Source organism: Thamnophis sirtalis, unplaced genomic scaffold (assembly GCF_051295495.1).
Source record: "Thamnophis sirtalis isolate CommonGarterSnake01/CBP01778 unplaced genomic scaffold, rThaSir2_p1.2 scaffold_11, whole genome shotgun sequence".
Taxonomy (NCBI): domain Eukaryota; kingdom Metazoa; phylum Chordata; class Lepidosauria; order Squamata; family Natricidae; genus Thamnophis; species Thamnophis sirtalis.
In genome coordinates, this window is record NW_028261391.1 from 66,723,079 (window position 1) to 66,743,029 (window position 19,951).

Consider the following 19,951-nt stretch of genomic DNA (forward strand, 5'->3'; position numbering starts at 1 on the left):
ATGGTGACAAGTAAAATACTCGATTCATGACATGCGGAGACTTTCAAAACCGAAGCCTCAAAGTTAAACTTTATCTCCGTAAGGTGAAACAATTATTTATAGTGTCACCCGGAATGCATGATATTTCTACAATTTTTGGAGGGATGAGGCTTTAAAAAAATACATGACAAGATTAAGAACTGCTTCATTTTGGAAGATCTGAATAGCATATACGATACGATACGATACTTTTATTTGTATGCCGCCCTTTTCCCTGGGGGGACTCAGGGCGGCTCACAGTTCAGGGGGAGGGGAGGGGAAACCAAGTTACATATAAGACAATACATCGTTAAAAGCACAACATTCATACTATTCGGGTAGGGTTAAGGTCTTTAGCCCCAGGCCTGTCGGGACAGCCAGGTTTTGAGGGCTGTGCGGAAGGTCTGGAGGGTGGTGAGGGTACGAATCTCCACGGGGAGTTCGTTCCATATCGTCGGAGCTGCCACAGAGAAGGCTCTCCTCCGCGTGGTTGCCAGTCGACATTGACTGGCTGATGGAACTCGGAGGAGGCCTAATCTGTGGGATCTAATTGGTCGAGTGGAGGTAATTGGCAGTAGGCGGTCTCTCAAGTACCCAGATCCAATACCATGAAGGGCTTTGTAGGTGACAACTAGCACCTTGAAGCGTACCCGGAGATCAACAGGTAGCCAGTGCAGCTCGCGGAGGATAGGTGTTACGTGGGTGAAACGAGGTGCACCCACAATCGCTCGCGCGGCCGCATTCTGGACTAGCTGCAGTCGCCGAATACTCTTCAAGGGCAGCCCCATGTAGAGCATACCTTCTTATACGCTCCACCTTCTTTTAAGGCACAATAGTTCTTTAGCAAAGGGATTGCTAAGTCAAAGCATGACTGGTGCTTACCACCTTATTTCAGCTTTCCTTGGCTTTTACAGGTCTGCAAAGACCATAAATGCAAGAATTGCTCACCAAGTTAAATTTTCACCCCTGTTGTAGCTGCGAATCGTCTGCACAAGGCAGTCAGCAAACAAGGACTCCCTCTATACCTTCCTGTAACCACTGAGTGCCAGTACTAAGATAGTTCCTAAAAATAATGCGTTGTACATAAAAATCTAAGGTGTGATGTTCTGTCAAGTCAATTCTCAATAGAGAGTTTGAACCATAGTTTACCGTATTTTTGGGAGTATAAGAAACACCGGAGTATAAGACGCACCAAGGTTTTGAAGAGGCAAATTAAAAAAAAGGTTTTGCACCCTGCAAAGCTCCCCAAAATGGCCCGTTTTTCGCAAAAATGGGCCCGTGTTTTTTTAAAGGGTATGAATAACCTTTAGGACGCTTGTAGAAGGGGGGGGGCAAAAACGGGAAAAAATGGCCCATTTTCCACAAAAAATGGCCCATTTTTTGTCAAAAAAGGGCATTAGGAAGCTTATAGAGTGCTCCTTGGGGGCTGGGGAGAGCAAAATTGAGCAAAAAGCAGCCTGTTTTTGCTCATTTCTGCCCTCCCCAGCCCCCAGGAGCTGTCGGAAAGCCTCCTACAAGCTATACACGGCCATTTTGGTGAAGGGTGGGGTTTGAGGAAACAAAAAAATGCTGTATAAGACACACCCAGATTTTCACCCTCTTTTCTGAGTGGAAAAGGTGCCTCACACAGACTAGGCCTTCTCTGGATTCCATCTGCCGGTCAATGTCGGCTGGTGACTCCCCAGGGGAGGGCCTTCTCTGTAGCTGCTTCAGCCCTATGGAACGATCTCCCCGTAGAGATCCGGACCCTTACTACTCTTCCGGCCTTCCGCAAAGCGATTAAGACCTGGCTGTTCCGGCAGGCCTGCGGCTGTTGATTTATCCAGCCCCATTCTAAGCTATATGAATGTTGTGGAATTTTAATGTCTGTTCTTTTTAATTTTTATACGTTCCCCCTTCCTGCCTTTATCTGTAAGCCGCCCTGAGTCTCTTGAGAGTGGGCGGTATACAAATCCTAATAAACTGCAAACTGCAAACTCTTATGTTCCAAAAAATATGAAAACTAAGATATTCATGTCTTAGGAGATTCAATAAAGGACAAAACTGATCACATGGTGCTGTATGTTATTGTAGATACATGGTAGCCCCACTTTCAATTATCATTAGAAATTGAATTGTACAAGTGGTGATACAAATATAAAAAACAATGTCACATTAGGGAAATTCCTCAGGAAATATCCTTTGGGTTTCCTTCCTTGTTGATTGATTGTACAGTTCTTGGAATACAGAATCCTTCTTATTAAAATGAGAGATAGAAAGGAATAGGGAGACTTAATGCATTTTAGAATGTATGTATGTATGTATGTATGTATGTATGTATGTATGTATGTATGTATGTATGTAAGTATATTATTAATAATAATGAAATTAGTATTCTTATTTACTAAACCAGGCTTCTAAAAAAGTATGATTTGGGAGAGATTCCCTCGGACCATCATTTTTCCTAGATATTCAAATTGAAATTTTGAATAAATTTGAGACATAAAATAAAAGGACATACACAACCGTGATAACATACATATTCTGAAACCTAGTTAATAATTACATAAGCAGTATATAACATGTCATTCTCAAAAAAGACTAAGTTTGCCAATGATAGCAAGATAGCAGTCCAGAAATTTAAGTGATAAAGAATAGCTATTTAATCTGCTTTAGTAAGTCTAATCAGGATGACTGATCAGTTAAATGGCAGGATGGCTCAGCAGTTAAAATGCTGGGCGAGAGTCCAGGTTCGAGACCCAAGTGCTGCATGATGGGGTAAGCTCCATTCTCACACAGTAAGCTCCTGCCAATTTAGGAGTTGGAAAGCATGTAAATGTGAGTAAATAAATAGGTACCACTTTGGTGGGGAAAGATTATTGCATTCTATACTTTCATACTGGCCACATGATGGTGGAAGCAGCTCACAGATAATGCAGGTCCGTCAACTGAGAATTGGAGATGAATACCTTTTTTAAAAATATTTTTTTATTGTTTTTATTATTAAACACACAAAAAAAGAATCATCTTTCATTACATCTTGTAGAAAGCGTGTCAATTGGTTATAGGTACATTTTGTGCATTCTTCCACAATCATTACATATATTTCATCCAGGTTGAGTTGTACGTTTTAAAATTTATGTATTTTACTATCATCGTACCACAATTTTCATTTAATTACAGTTACTTAAACGTGGTTTTTTTCCCCCCTAAGATCATTTATATTTGAAGACACAACCACCTACTGGCATACTTTCACAATCTCAATGAATCTACCATAACTTTTCATCTTTGTATCCTATTCTAAATAAAAAGCCAATTAGGAGGATATCCAACATTCCCTCTCCTCCCCCCCCCCAATCTCACAGATTAACACTTCTGTCCATTTAACTTTTACTAGTATAGCACACCTGTATGTATCATTAAATATTTCACTATTAGTATCATAGTAAATTATATGTTAATGAATAAACATTCAGTGATAATCTAGAACAGTCTACAAAGTACTAAAATCTCTACTTATTAATCATCAATAATTAGCTAACTTTTTATCATCAACTAGCATTATTAACCAGTGTCTTTTCAGTAGCAAAAAGGTCTTTTCTCTTTCACCAGCTGTTGTGTCAATTCTCTTTTCAGGACCTTTCCAGAGTTTAAGGCTTCTCTCCGCATATTGTAGCTCAAAAGATCTCTCATGTAGATTCGTTGCCCTTGAATTGTTATTAACGTAAACTTAACTTTGGTTGTCAAACTTATTTCTGTATAGATTTGTCTTATTAACTCCATCCTTTTTGCTCTTTCTTTTTCTCCTGCATCTTGGAATTTGGAATGAAGCACCAAATTATCAAAGTCACTTTTCCAGCTTCCCTTCTTCCCGCTTTCACTCACATTTACTCCATTAATAATAGCAATAGCAATAGCAGTTAGACTTATATACCGCTTCATAGGGCTTTCAGCCCTCTCTAAGCGGTTTACAGAGTCAGCATATCGCCCCGAACAACAATCCGGGTCCTCATTTTACCCACCTCGGAAGGATGGAAGGCTGAATTAACCTTGAGCCGGTGAGATTAGAACCGCTGAACTGCAGATAACAGTCAGCTGTAGTGGCCTTCAGTACTGCACCCTAACCACTGCACCACCTCGGCTCATCTAAATTCATCTAACATCTTATCTTTGCTCCAACCCATCATCTTTTTCTGTGATACCTCATAGTTTGTCCCATTTCTTATCAAATCTCTCAAATCCTATTTTGAAGTCCAGCCAGAATGTTTTGGATTATTAAGTTTTCTTCATCTGAATATTGATCCATTTTTTCAAAGTAAAAAGAAATATAAAGAAAAAGAAAAAGAGGAATTTGATAATTACTGCCACTCTAGCCTGTCACATTTTTTTTTGAAGAATATATCTATTTTTATTTTAAATCTTAAGCACAAGTTCTTTTATGGTTTTCAAAGTAAAAGGGTTCTTATCTTTTTCTTTCTTTTTCTTTCTCTTGCCAAAATATTTTCCGAGAGCACCAGCAGTACACTGTTCGTGTCCTTGAGTCTTTATCAGGTTTTAAAAACAAGTTCCAAACCCTTCTATTGCAAAGTCAGTGAAGTCAAATAGGAATGAACAAAGGATACATTGTTTCAACAAAAAAACTTCTGACTCCGGCTTCCAAGTGGCAGATTCAACTATTTTTAATACTTTTTCCTTAAGTATCTTTAATATAATTTTATATCAAATAGAAGGAGAAATGTATTAAAATAAAAAGAGTTTAAGTTTAAGCCAAAAAAATTAAAGTAGTAAAAAAAACAGAAGAAAAAAGATCAGTCCATTCACCTCAAGCAGAGAAACAGGAAACGTTGCAATCACTTCAATCCACAAAACATCGTTACAAGCAAGAGCAAAAAGCTTTCTAAGGCAGTCCAATAGGGATTAAATTCGCCGCTTTATTCTTACTTAAAGGACTAATTTAGTTTTTTTTTAAAAAGTTTCTTAGGACAAGCTTCTAAAAGTAAAAAAAAAACCCTCACCAGATGGAACACTTTCACTCTTCTTTCCTTCCGGAGCCGTCTCCGACTATGTCAGCCTGGGGCTGCCTGTTTGCTGCTGGTTAGAAGCGTTTCCCTTGGGTCGATCAGGGACTTTGCGGTGTCCCTGCGACCAGCAAGGTTTTGTCTTCCCAGTCACCATCTCTTCGGGACGGTTTAGGTCCTGCCGGACTGTCCAGGGGCAAAAGTGTCATTGGCGGACTCAGACTGTCGAGTCCGCACGATGTAACGTCGTGACGTTGGCTCCCCTCGGAGATGAATACCTTTGAGTCACTCGCAACTGTTCAGGGGAAACCTTTATACTTTAAGTATAATCAATACAGTGAGATTTACTTTGAAATACTAAGGTATAATATTGTACCATTCTAAAATATTCCACATACTCACTAATAAAATATGAGATTATGGATGTAACAAAATATAAGAAATACAATAATATTTCTTAATATCTTCTGCTTGAACTTGGGTTTTTTACATTATACCAACTATTCATGCAGTTTTATGGATTACAGAATTAGTTGTTATTGAGATAGCAAGCCATGGTTTGTCTGAAACCAGTTTGTTTTTGGTCATTTGATGCAATGGTTTTATTTATGACTGCCTTGATTACGTCTGATCCTTTTCTTGTGCCAACACTTAGCCTAAATCATAAAGATGAAGAATTACAGCAAATAGAAAAGATGGATTTGATCAAGGAAGCCAAGATAACAGCTATTCTGACTTATTTCTGGAGTTTTCAAGTCACTGGTTCAAACAAAGCCTGTGATTAACCACAATAAATCTTAAGAGTTTGTGGCTGATACAAAGCTTACAAACTGGATTTCACATCTTCCAATCTCTTATTTCAGAGTCAATGTTCGGGCAAATATTAGATACTTTAATAGTAACCAGATAGTAACTTAAATAGGGTAGGGTGTTTTTTTTTTGGCAAAACATAATATTAAATGTTATGCAGCAGTAAAGAATCTCATTTATGCATAATAAAGTTACTCACAGAATATGTGTAGGAGTTGATATCATACATATGGATGGAAAGGAATATTTTGCATAGATTTTATTGGCATAGCAACAAATAATTTCGCTGATTCAATCACCATCTTAATTTTAAAAAGACCAATTCACTACTACCATCACATATTCTTTACAGGGATCATGACATATGCACAAAGATCCACGTAATATTAAAGTGCATGGATTGTCAGATTTGAAGGAGAAAGATGAGTAAAGCGTAACAAGCATTCCTCATGTTTTCATTGTGCTTTCCGTTGCTAAAGCTTTTGAATCCTTAAAACAAGGGTCCCCAACTCCCAGTCTGTGGGGGGAGCCTGGCCATGAAAGCAGTGCGCGAATGCATAAAGTTTCATTTGTGCATGTGAGGGATTACCAGTAGGTTGTACACATGAAATCATTCCCCCCCTCGCACTGCCACCACTTGTCCGCGGAGCCAGAAAGGTTGGAGACTGCTGCCTTAGAACGTCTTAGCACAAATTCCCTTGCACAATCCTCTCTCTCTCTCTGTTTCTCTCTGTCTCTGTCTCTGTCTCTGTCTCTCTCTCTCTCTCTCTCTCATACACACACACACACACACACACACACACACACACACCAGTGGTGGGTTTCAAAAATTGTTGGAACCTACTCTGTAGGTGTGGCCTCCTTTGTGGGAGTGGCTTGCCACCCATGTGACTGGATGGGAGTGGCTTGCCGCCGATGTGACCGGATATGAAATTATGAATTAGTACTTAGGTCGGTCCAAGTAGCTATTCAGAAACTCTGGCATTGAAGCATGCAAGTCTTAAAGCTGTCAAGTTACAAGATCCTTGCACCCCTAACCCTTTAGAAAAAAAAAACTAGGGGTCTTCAAACCTGACAGCTTTAAGACTTGTGAAACTTCAACTCCCAGAATTCCTCCTCCAGTCATGTTGGCTCAGGAACTCTGGCATTGAAGCATGCAAGTCTTAAAGCTGTCAAGTTATAAGATCCTTGCACCTCTAACCCTTTAGCAGTGGTGGGTTTCAAAATTTTTTGAAACCTCTTCTGTAGGTGTGGCCTGCTTTCCAGGTCCACTGGTGGAACCTCTTCTAACCGGTCTGGTAGATTTGACGAACCGGTTCTACCGAATAGGTGCGAACTGGTAGGAACCCACCTCTGACACACACACACACACACACACACACACACACATATTCATAGGTGCATATTTCAGCAATCCAGAGTGCCATATCATTTCTAAAAAATTAATAGCAGCCATTCTAGTTTCCTTTGTGAGGGAAGGAAGAACACCGTAAAAACTGCACCTAAACATAATTAATTAATTATTTGGAAACTTTCCTAGCAACAATTATACTCAACAACAAAAAGAGACTAGATTACTTCAGTCTGCAATCTTTAAAATGCTGATGAGCATGAAAATCCTATAGAACTTTTCAGAATGGTGTTCTGATTACGTTAAATGCACTTGCAAATCATCGTACGGGGAACAGTAGGCCAGTTTGCTTCGCATCTGCTAGGATAAAATTAGTGCAAAATCCACCAAATTTATTCAAGCCACAGGGCAAGGCAGTAATGTTCTCGAAGAGAAAAAGAGATCCAAAACTGTGATAAATTGACTGAAAAATGAATGTGTTTTTACTGAGACGATACTACACCAGAATGTAGGCCATGAAATGAATAATGTGTTAATGAAATTATTTATTAAATGTCTCCGGTTTTTCTGTTGCCAAATATTTGCACACGCAAAACAAATTTTGATGGGTGTGCCTCATGGAATAGTTTAAAGACATGCTATAGCCATGACCTATTTATAAACATTACACAGTAAAAGTTAATATTTAATATAATTAATTAATAATTAACATATTGGTTTTTAAATTTATTTTTATTGAGGATTTTTCACAAAATAAACAGCTAATCTGAAGAAGATCATAGGAAAGAAAAAGAAAGAAAGAAAACTACACTTAGGAAATACAATGACTTGAGTTTCTCTTTTAGCAGATATTAACAAAGCTGTCATCTCCCCAAGAAGTCTTAACTCTTCTAGAAATCTCTTCAATCCTTATTTAATTCTCATAGTAATTAATAGCCGTGATTGGAAGCTACAGGCACAGTGATAAAGAAACAGCTCAACTGCTGAACATACTCTATCCATTTTCTTTTTTTATATATAATTTTTTTTTATTACATAGACAACACATACACACAACAATTAAAAAAAAGAAACAAAAAAACCACACACACACACACACACACACACACACACACAAACCCATCATCACATACAGCATGTCGTTTGGTTACAAGTGTTTTAACATTTATCATTCTTATACATTTATTATTTCATTTAATAGGTTATAATATACAGCTTGGGTTGCTTTGTTTACCATCCCTTCCTTATTTTCCCTTTCTTTTCTCCCTCCCTCCCTTCTCTACTTTCTTCCTTCCTCCTCTCCTTTCCCTTCTTCCTGTACCTTTCTCCTACTCCTGCTCCTCCTCTTCCCCTTCCTACCCTCTCTCCTCCTCTTTCTCTCCCTTCCATCCTCCTCTCCTTACCTCTTTCTTTTCACCCTCTCTCCCTTCTCTACTTTCTTCCTTTCTCCTCTCCTTCCCCTTCCTTCTTCCCTTACCTCTCCTTTGCTCCTGCTCTTCCTCTTACCCTTCCTACCCTCTCTCCTTCCTTTTCTTTCCTTTCCATCTTCCTTTCCTTTCCCTTTCCTTTCTCCCTCCCTTCCTTCTCTACTTTCCTCCTTCCTCCTCTCCTTCCCCTTCCTTCTTCCTGTACCTTTCTCCTACTCCTGCTCTTCCTCTTCCCCTTCCCACCCTCTCTCCTCCTCTTTCTCTCCTTTCCATCCTCCCCTCCTTACCTCTTTCTTTCCACCCTCTCCTCCTCTTTCTCTCCTTTCCATCCTCCCCTCCTTACCTCTTTCTTTCCACCCTCTCTCCCTTCTCTACTTTCTTCCTTCCTCCTCTCCTTCCCCTTCCTTCTTCCCTTACCTCTCCTTTGCTCCTGCTCTTCCTCTTTCCCTTCCTACCCTCTCTCCTTCCTTTTCTCTCCCTTCCATCTTCCTTTCCTTTCCCTTTCCTTTCTCCCTCCCTCCCTCCTCTACTTTCCTCCTTCTTCCTCTCCTTCCCCTCATACTCCATCCATTTTCAAACCATCCTAAAAAGTAAATTAATGGTTAAGAAGCCGTTGGTCTTTTCTCTACTTGTGAAATAATTCTTGTCCAATTTTTTTCCCCCCAATGAGTCCTCTTTTCCCATTTGGTGGCCAAAGTTTTGGAAAAGACCAGTTGGATCATTGGAAAAGACCCTGATGTTGAAAAAGATTGAAGGCAAAAGATTAACAGAACAACACAGTGCGAAGGTCACCCAGTCCAACCCCCTGCTCAAGGGAGACCGTACACAATTTGAGACAAATGGCTAGTCTCTTCTTAAATGTTTCCAGTGAATGGAGCACCACAACTTCTGAAAGCAAGACATTCCACTGGTTAATTGTTCTCACTGTCGGGAAATTTTTCCTTAGTTTTAGTTTAAAGGAGAAGGGGATGGCAGAGGATTGCACCAGTTGCACCCCTACCTGAACCAGGAGGCTCTCACAACAGTCACTCGGGCCCTTGTGACCTCTAGGCTGGAGTACTGCAATGTGCTCTACATGAGGCTGCCCTTGAAGAGTATTCGGCGACTTCAGCTAGTCCAGAATGTGGCCGCGCGAGCGATTGTGGGTGCACCTCGCTTCACCCACATAACACCTATCCTCCGTGAGCTGCACTGGCTACCTGTCGATCTCCGGGTGCGCTTCAAGGTGCTACTAGTCACCCATAAAGCCCTTCATGGTAGTGGATCTGGGTACTTGAGAGACCGCCTACTGCCAATTACCTCCACTAGACCGATTAGATCCCATAGATTAGGCCTCCTCCGAGTCCCATCTGCCGGTCAATGTCGACTGGCAACCACGCGGAGGAGAGCCTTCTCGGTGGCAGCTCCGACCCTATGGAACGATCTCCCCGTGGAGATTTGTACCCTCACCACCCTCCAGACCTTCCGCATAGCCCTTAAAACCTGGCTGTCCCGTCAGGCCTGGGGTTAAAGACCGCAACCCACCCGAATTGTATGAATGTTGTGCTTTTAATGATGTACTGTCTTATGTGTTTAATCTGTTTGTCCTCCCTTCCTTCCGAATTGTGAGCCGCCCTGAGTCCCCCCAGGGAAAAGGGCGGCATATAAATAAACTACTCATACTCATACTCATACTCATACATGGTTAGATAGTGTCATTGGCACAGTGACCATGAATTTGGGAAAACTCCAGTAGACAGTGAAGGACGTGGGCCTTGGCATATTTTGGTCCATGCAGGTGCACAGAAATGGATATGACATAGCGTCAAAACAAACAACAAAGTATGAAGAAAGAAAAAAGTTGACACAGGGAACTTTGTTCAGCTAAAAGACATAAAATTGCAAAGTAACTTTAGAATTCGAAACGGGGAATGGAGAAGAACATATTAGAAATAACCATAATTTTGAAGTAACTATGGACTTAAGATTGTGAGAAAGAACAACACACTGCATTTCTAAGCACCGTCCAACCTATCTTCAGATCTGCACACAGGCAAAGGGTTTACACATTACCTGATTTCTGTAACCACAGTTTTAAAATAGGCCACAAAGCCTATTTACAGAGCACAATATGTGAACTAAGCTGGGAGCATCAAAGCATAATTTGTTGGTGGTAGATCAAAAGATGGCTTTTGATAAAACATTATTAACAGAGTTTGAAAAGATGTGTATGAGCGAATTTTTGACATGGAGATAGTTTCCCTAATTATTCTTTCCAATTTCCTTTTGACTTAACCGGTATATTCATGCATGTTGGCCAGAAGCAAGCCTAATTCATATAATAAGTAGACAAAATTCTACAAAATACTTACAAAATTCTGGATCATATGATCCGTATCCAGTGGGATGTAAAGATGTAAGACAAAATAACAGAAAACGAAACACACAAATTGGCTAAAGACCGTGTCTGCGGTAGAACTGTAAAAACAAGTTTATTATATACATGCACAGAATTCTTTGATCAAAGCAATAGACCATGGTTTGAATTACACAATCACTTATTGTCTAGAAGTTGAGGGTAACGCCAGGTGACATGCATGTTTTGACACTGCTTTTTCCCCTGAATAGTTTTCATCTTCCCAGTTTAGTCAATAATTCCTGATAGAGAGGTTCCACCACAAATGCGCGAACGACAAAAGCGCGCCTGACTAAACCGCGGTGACAAAACCGCGCCAACGAATGAGCGCTGAAGCGTGCCGACAACAGCGCGCCGACAGAAGCGTGCTGTAACCCTAACCCTAAACCAAACCCTAAACCTAACCCTAAACCTAACCCTAAACCTTACCTTAACTTAAATTGCGCTTCTGTCGGCGCGCTTTTGTCGGCGCGCTGTTGTCGGTGCGCTTTTGACATCGCGGTTTTAGCTCCGCGGTTTTGTCGGCGCGCTTTTGACGTTCGCGCATTTCTCGGGTCACGGATAGAGAAACTTGCCTGGGTTTGGAAGCTAAATGGGGCTGAATTTTGTTAGCACTTTGAGGGGCAAATGTCACAGCTGGATTGTAAAATCCAATGAGCCTCTCAGAAGAAAGCAGTGGCAAATGACATCTGTTTCCTGTCAAGAAAACTCCATGGATGGAGTCAGCAACAGGAAATAAGCTAGGCCTTAATTTTTACAACTGCTACCCAAGGGAAACTTGACTTGGCTTCAGAAATCAGTCAAAGTCTTCCTGTCAGAGTAATGTAAAAATACAGGTAGGCCTCGACTTACAACAGTTCATTTAGTGACGATGACGCTGAAAAAAGTGACTTATGACCATTGCAGCATCCTCATGGTCACATGATTTAGATTTGGATGCTTGACAACGGACTCACATTTATGACTGCTGCAGTGTCCCGGCATCATCTTTTGCAACATACCGATGAGCAAAGTCAACGGGGGAAACCCCGATTCACTTAGCAACTGTGTTACTCATTTAACAACTTCAGGGATTCAGTTAACAAGCGTGGCAAGAAAAGCCGTAACGCGGGGCAAAATTCACTTGGCAAATTTCTCACTTAGCAACGTACATTTTGGGCTCAACTGTCATTGGTCGCAAGTCGAGGGCTCCCTCTAATAATTCTTTCTCCTCTTTCACATCTGGTTATCACCTTTAAAGCCCTACGTGGCTTAGGACCCGGATATCTGCGAGACCATCTTCTGCCGCATAGTTCCCAACGACCAATAAGATCGCACCCTGTGGGCCTTCTCCGGGTGCCGTCAGCCAGACAATGTCGGCTGGCAACTACCCAGGGGAGGGCCTTCTCTGTAGCCGCTCCGACCCTCTGGAATAAACTGCCCCCAGAGATCCGGACCCTACCCACTCTCATGGCTTTCCGTAAGGCTCTTAAGACCTGGCTATTCCGGCAGGCCCCGGGCTGTTGAACTCACGATTGAGTTCCAGCCCTGATCAGACTGGGTCTATGTTGTGGTCTTTTTAATCAATGTTTTTTTTTGTGTTTTTAACTTCTATTTTTAAATGTATTGTTGTAAGCCGCCCAGAGTCCTTCGGGATTGGGCGGCCTATACATTTATTACACATCAAACATCAACACATCCCCTCCTCCATATTATGCAAGGAAGCATTTTTAGATGAACATCAACGTCCTGTAGTTGTAAGAGAGGAACCTGTCCCTTTCCAGGAAGCTTTTGAAAGAGGGCCTGCCTTCACCTGTCTCCTCCTGGCTGTCCTGCCACAGGTGCGAAAAGGCCACTGCTGTTATCCAGGTAACCGTCTTCCCAGGCAGAGCAGGTAAAGGATCTACAGCTGCTGCTTGCAACGGCTGTCCTGTCACAGGTGCAGATCCTTTACCTGTTCTGCCTGGGAAGAAGCTAAAGGATCTACAGCTGCCTTTCCAGGGAGCTTTTGAAAAAGGGCCTGCCTTCACCTGTCTCCTCCTGGCTGTCCTGTCACAGGTGCAGATCCTTTACCTGGAGAACAGCAGGTAGCTTATTCCCAGCCAGAGCAGGTAAAGGATCTACATCTGCTGCTTGCAACGGCTGTCCTGTCACAGGTGCAGATACTTTACCTGCTCTCCCTTGGAAGAAGGCTACCTGGAGAACACCAGGTAGCTTATTCCCAGGCAGAGCAGGTAAAAGGATCTACAGCTGCCTTTCCAGGGAGCATTTGAAAGAGGGCCTGCCTTCACCTGTCTCCTCCTGGCTGTCCTGCCACAGGTGCAGATCCTTTACCTGGAGAACAGCAGGTAGCTAATTCCCAGGCAGAGCAGGTAAAAGGATCTACAGCTGCCTTTCCAGGGAGCTTTTGAAAGAGGGCCTGCCTTCACCTGTCTCCTCCTGGCTGTCCTGCCACAGGTGCAGATCCTTTACCTGGAGAACAGCAGGTAGCTAATTCCCAGGCAGAGCAGGTAAAAGGATCTACAGCTGCCTTTCCAGGGAGCTTTTGAAAGAGGGCCTGCCTTCACCTGTCTCCTCCTGGCTGTCCTGCCACAGGTGCAGATCCTTTACCTGGAGAACAGCAGGTAGCTAATTCCCAGGCAGAGCAGGTAAAAGGATCTACAGCTGCCTTTCCAGGGAGCTTTTGAAAGAGGGCCTGCCTTCACCTGTCTCCTCCTGGCTGTCCTGTCACAGGTGCAGATCCTTTACCTGGAGAACACCAGGTAGCTTATTCCCAGGCAGAGCAGGTAAAGGGATCTACAGCTGCCTTTCCAGGGAGCTTTTGAAAGAGGGCCTGCCTTCACCTGTCTCCTCCTGGCTGTCCTGCCACAGGTGCGAAAAGGCCACTGCTGTTATTCAGGTAACCGTCTTCCCAGGCAGAGCAGGTAAAGTATCTACAGCTGCTGCTTGCAACGGCTGTCCTGTCACAGGTGCAGATCCTTTACCTGCTCTGCCTGGGAAGAAGCTAAAGGATCTACAGCTGCCTTTCCAGGGAGCTTTTGAAAAAGGGCCTGCCTTCACCTGTCTCCTCCTGGCTGTCCTGCCACAGGTGCAGATCCTTTACCTGGAGAACAGCAGGTAGCTTATTCCCAGGCAGAGCAGGTAAAGGATCTACAGCTGCCTTTCCAGGAAGCTTTTGAAAGAGGGCCTGCCTTCATCTGTCTCCTCCTGGCGGTCCTGTCACAGGTGCAGATCCTTTACCTGGAGAACAGCAGGTAGCTTATTCCCAGGCAGAGCAGGTAAAAGGATCTACAGCTGCTGCTTGCAACGGCGCCTCTCGGGCAGCAGGGGGCTCCTTTGCTCCGCTGGCACCGCCTTTGAATTTGGGCTGCATACACAGGCAGGCAGGCGGGCGAAGGAGAACGGAGGAAATTTCCTGCTTGGTTGCGAACGGGGTTCCTGCAGCCGCGCCGGGCAGGGCGAATGCCAGGGCGTCCCCTGCTTGCTGCCTGGGTTCGCAACCGGCGGGGCGAGGAGGGTATGAGAACCCGGCGCGCCTCGAGAAGCCGAGCTGGGCGAGTCCCTGGAAGGTAAGCCGAGCCAGCGGGCGGCGGGACACGAGGCCGGGTGGCCAAGCGGGGCAAGGGAGTCTGGCTGGCCGCCGCCTAAGCTTTTCCCCCACCGCTGGCAGTAAGGCCAGCTCCGGCAGAGACGCCGAGCTGGCTTCTCCCACTCAGCCCCGGTGCCCGCGCCAAGGCATGGACCGACTCGAGCCCTCCTCCTCCTCCTCCTTCCCCTTCGCCGCAAAGAGACTCTCCGGCTGCCCCGGGGCAAAGCGTGCCCTGGCAAGGGAGGCTGCGGAGGAGGCGAGCGGGGAGAGGCTGGGGCGCCGTTGCAAGCTTGGCTGCCCGCCCGCCCGAGGTGGGAGTGTGAGCATCGGAAATGGCATTTCCCTTGGCAAAGGGAGCGCCATGAAGGAGGGAAGCCAGGCGGCTCTCAGGCAGGTGGCAGCCGGGAAGGAGAGTCGCTTGGTGAATTGGAATGTAAGCGAGTGTAAGTCAGCTGCCTTGGCAGCAATGGGGTGGAGGGGTGGGTGGGTGGGTGAGGGCAATGGGGAGGAAATGTTATGCCCATATTCAATTTGGAGCAAATTTAATACATGTGTGCATGAGTTGCAATGGGCTTAAATTTCATAAGGTCCCCTACTTAGTACACCACACCACTACAACTCCGAAATGGAATGGAATCCAGGGTGGAGTATCAACAGAACAGGGATTTAATACATTGGTGAGCCTGTGGTGCTACAGGAGGGAGACCCTGGCTTGGATATTGCACAGTAGGACCATGGAAAGGTCTCCATCCCTCAGGCAGGTGGCGGCCGGGAAGGAGAGTCGCCTGGTGAATTGGAATGAAAAGCGAGCGTAAGTCAGCTGCCTAGGCAGCAATGCCCTGGGGTGGAGGGGTGGGTGGGTGGGTGAGGGCAATGGGGAGGAAATGTGATGCCCATATTCAATTGGGAGGAAATTTAATACATGCGTGCATGAGTTGCAATGGGCTTAATTTCATAAGGTCTCCTACTTAGTACACCACACCACTACAACTCCGAAATGGAATGGAATCCAGGGGTGGAGTATCAACAGAACAGGGATTTAATACATTGGTGAGCCTGTGGTGCTACAGGAGAGACACCCTGGCTGGATATTGCACAGTAGGACCATGGAAAGGTCTCCATCCCTCAGGCAGGTGGCGGCTGGGAAGGAGAGTCGCCTGGTGAATTGGAATGAAAAGCCAGCGTAAGTCAGCTGCCTTGGCAGCAATGCCCTGGGGTGGAGGGGAGGGTGGGTGGGTGGGTGAGGGCAATGGGGAGAGAATGTGATGCCCATATTCAATTGGGAGGAAATTTAATACATGTGTGCATGAGTTGCAATGGGGTTAATTTCGTAAGGTCCCCTACTTAGTACACCACACCACTACAACTCCGAAATGTAATGGAATCCAGGGGTGGAGTACCAACAGAACAGGGATTTAATACATTGGCGAGCCTGTGGTGCTACAGGAGAGAGGCCCTGGCTTGGATATTGCACAGTAGGACCATGGAAAGGTCTCCATCCCCTTCTCCTTTTTTTCCCAGATCAGAAGGGCATGTTCTGAAAAGTTCTGAAAAGCAAAAAAAAGGCTGCCATTATTTTGATTATTTATTTAACATTTTCATAACATATAAACACGTGTATTACATAGCCAATATCCTATTGTATTAAATAGTAATTGCAGGGAAATTGCAATTGTAGGTTGTCATTATTTTGTATGGAAAGACCTAATGAGATGCAAGAAAGATTTCGTAAAAAAAAAAATTGTGGAAAAAATGTACATGATAATAAAAATCAAAGATATAGTTGATGATTGTATATATCAATTTTTTTTAAAAAAAAGAAACTATCATCGCATTCAGATACCACCAAGGCAATGATTACATCTTAGATGGCTTTGCTTGAACGAAATTAAAAGTTTTTTTTAGGGATTTCAACAGGGCGACGTCCCATTCCTATGGAATCCTCCCTCCTGCTTTACTTCAGATGTGGGAGGAGGAATGAAAGCAAATTTGTATTTAAACTACAATGAGGGATGGGCCTTTGGTATCCCCATTCTGAGCACTTAGCTGTTTGCATGGATCTGTCAAGTCTCCTTCACTTAATAACCAAGAAAGAGAACCACTCGACTCCATTTTGCAGAATTAAGTGTACTTTTACTGGTTATAAGTGATGAGAAGCTAAGCAAAGCTGAATCTGAGCAAAAGAGCATGAAAGCAATAGATATCAATAAATGATTCATTCCACTCCCCTTGGTACCCCAGTCCATAGTCCAATCCTATATCACCACAGCCATCAGATGGGAGACATCTTCAAAAATCATCATCAGGTTGGAATGCCGGACAGTTGGCCTTGGTGGGAAACTCCCCTCCTTCCACATGCGCAAACGAATGGTGTGAACAACGCCCATCTAACAGTCGTCCTGTACAGAGTACTTCTCTCACCCAAATACCATGCCTCCCCCCTCCCCATTTCATGGCAGCCGAAAAGCAAGCAGCAAGGCAGAGGCTGACAGTATCCATCAAACTATTGGTAGGTAAGGTTGAGTAGAGAGCAGGAGGGGAAAAAAATTACTGTCTTCTAAGTTAGTTCACTCCTGTTCACACAGATGGGGAGCAGTGATTGGAGGTGGTGTGAAGTTGGATTGGAGATATTGAGAGCACCATCCTATGCACGCCATCCTATGCACACTTCCTCAGAAATATATAGTTGGATTCTGTAGTGAATACGATTTTGGGCTGGGGAACTCAGCAGCCTAATGCTTTTAGAGCCGAGATGGCGCAGTGGTTAAATGCAGCACTGCAGGCTACTTCAGCTGACTGCAATTCTGCAGTTCGGCGGTTCAAATCTCACCGGCTCAGGGTTGACTCAGCCTTCCATCCTTCCGAGGTGGGTGAAATGAGGACCCGGATTGTTGTTGGGGGCAATATGCTGACTCTGTAAACCGCTTAGAGAGGGCTGAAAGCCCTATGAAGCGGTATATAAGTCTAACTGCTATTGCTATTGCTTTTGGTGTCTGCACCTGAGATTTTGAGGTGTGAATGCTGGCTCCAGTATGACACATTTTATACAATGCTTTGCTTGCAGGCTAATTCTCGAAATTAATTACTGTATTACTTTGAAATTTTCAGAGATTGATACAGTGCTACTGTGAGATGGCCAGGTTAACGGTGGCACCACGTTTGATTAATAGCAGCTCTTGTATTTTGGCTAAACAAGGGAGCATTGGGATGAGTTAACAAAGATACGTTTGTAGTATGGCTTTTGGCTGAGGCTTTTTATTGGAGTTTTTAGCTATTATTCATCTCTTACATCCTAGGAAGGTATTTTTGTGAATGTATATTTTAGTTTAGTTTAACCTACAGTTTAGCTTATATGGTATAATTGAATCTGTGCTAAGCACCTATTGATATGTTTTGATTGCATTTCTTTCTTGTAGAGAGCCGAGGTGGCGCAGTGGTTAAATGCAGCACTGCAGGCTACTTCAGCTGACTGCAGTTCTGCAGTTCGGCTGTTCAAATCTCACCGGCTCAGGGTTGACTCAGCCTTCCATCCTTCCGAGGTGGGTAAAATGAGGACCCGGATTGTTGTTGGGGGCAATATGCTGACTCTGTAAACCGCTTAGAGAGGGCTGAAAGCCCTATGAAGCGCTATATAAGTCTGCTATTGCTATTGCTATTGTAGTGGTATTGAACACAATGTGTTAAAAATCTTATATATTGATTTGTGGAATTTATTTTCTCAGTGCTTTTCTCTGGAATGGAGAAGTTGAGTTTAGATGAGTAATGGCTGAGATTAAATACTGTACTATGGTTCTCCTAGCTCTTGGGTCTCCAGTACAGAGAATCATTTAGATGGTTACAGGTTAATTTAATTCCATTTTCAAATATATCCTGTGTTATAATAAATGTATCTCCCAAGACACTATGGATATATATATTACCACATATAATCAAAAATACTAAAATAAATTGAAGATGATTGACCTTATAGACCAAACCTATTTTTTGTGATTATTAAATCTAGGTGTTATAGTACACAAGATATATTTAGCCTTTGAAGAATTCATGTAAGTTTATGAGGTGTTTCGTACCCTATATTAATGTTGTCCCTCCCCAAATGCTTAACAGGTTGGTGTGCGTTTTATAATTACCGCTTTGAGGGGTTGAAACAGTGCAATAGCCATGTCATCAAGATGATCATTTTAACAGTTGCTGTTAAAAACCACCAATATTTTAGGGAGCAACATATGGTAATTCAAGTTTCCTATTCTTGATTTGATCATCATACATTTGAAAAAGTACCCTTATGTGATTAGTATACTGTATATACTCAAGTATAAGCCTAGTTTTTCAGCCCACTTTTTGGGCTGAAAAAAGCCGCCTCGGCTTATACTCGAGTCAGTGAAAAATTTGCCCGAAATGGAGGAGAAAAAGGGGCGGGGCCATGCCGCTGGGTGACGCTCGTGAATGGCCCAGTGCCCCTGTGAGTTTCCCCTCCCTCTGTGTCAGTTTGCCGCGCAGCGCGCACCGCACCATCCCTCCTCCTCACGTTCTAATGTAATGCAGGGCTGTCTTACGATTCCCCTTCCTCCCCCTCCTGCCGCTCTGCAACGATGTCCCACCTCCTCCTTGTTATGGCAAGCAGCCACATAGCGATGTCCCACCTCCTCTGGTACAGTGATCCAATGATAGGAATCACTGTGCCGTGTGTCATAGGAGGCGGGACATCATCACAGCGGGACATCAGCATCATGAGGTGAGTGAAGTATTTCATTGAATACACCGCTAGTTTACTGTTTTTCTTTGAAATAAATATTCAAAAACATTATTGGTATCTATTTTTATTTTTGAAATTTACCGGTAGCTGCTGCATTTCCCACCCTAGGCTTATACTCGAGTCAATAACTTTTCCAGTTTTTTGTGGTAAAATTAGGTGCCTCGGCTTATATTCGGGTCGGCCTATACTCGAGTATATACGGTAGTTAACTTGTAAGTGCAGGAATACACATTAAAGACTCTCAAAAACCCAGTTTCTGTCTGAACTCTATTTAACTCAACACCTCTTTAGGGAATTGTTTAGGGAATTGTTTTTCATCTTTATTGTTGTTATAGTTAGGTTTTTTCCCCCTCCTATGTGGCTATCTTCAGGTACTTGAAAAACACTTTCATATTCTTCCTTGCCTTCTCAAGGCTAAAAATATCGAGCTCCTTCAGTCATAATTTCTAGTTTGCAAATGTGAAACTAAGGATCAACATAAATGTTTATGCCTTAAACTGGTCATACCCACTGAAATTTGTGTCATTCAGAGCTATAGCATTCTAAGAGAGCCGAGGTGGTGCAGTGGTTAGAGTGCAGCACTGCAGGCTACTTCAGCTGACTGTAGTTCTGCAGTTCGGCTGTTC

The 19,951-nt window shown here is 43.5% G+C and overlaps 1 protein-coding gene across 1 annotated transcript in view; it reads left to right on the top strand.

The window, feature by feature from the left end:
- The first annotated feature begins 14,450 nt into the window (after window positions 1-14,450).
- The window catches only part of PTPRE (protein tyrosine phosphatase receptor type E), a 139,359-nt gene continuing 133,858 nt past the window's right edge, over window positions 14,451-19,951 (top strand). Inside the window, exon 1 of the mRNA XM_087725982.1 lies at window positions 14,451-14,549. The gene's annotated coding sequence lies outside the window, so the exon portion shown is untranslated. The remainder of the gene's footprint in view (window positions 14,550-19,951) is intronic.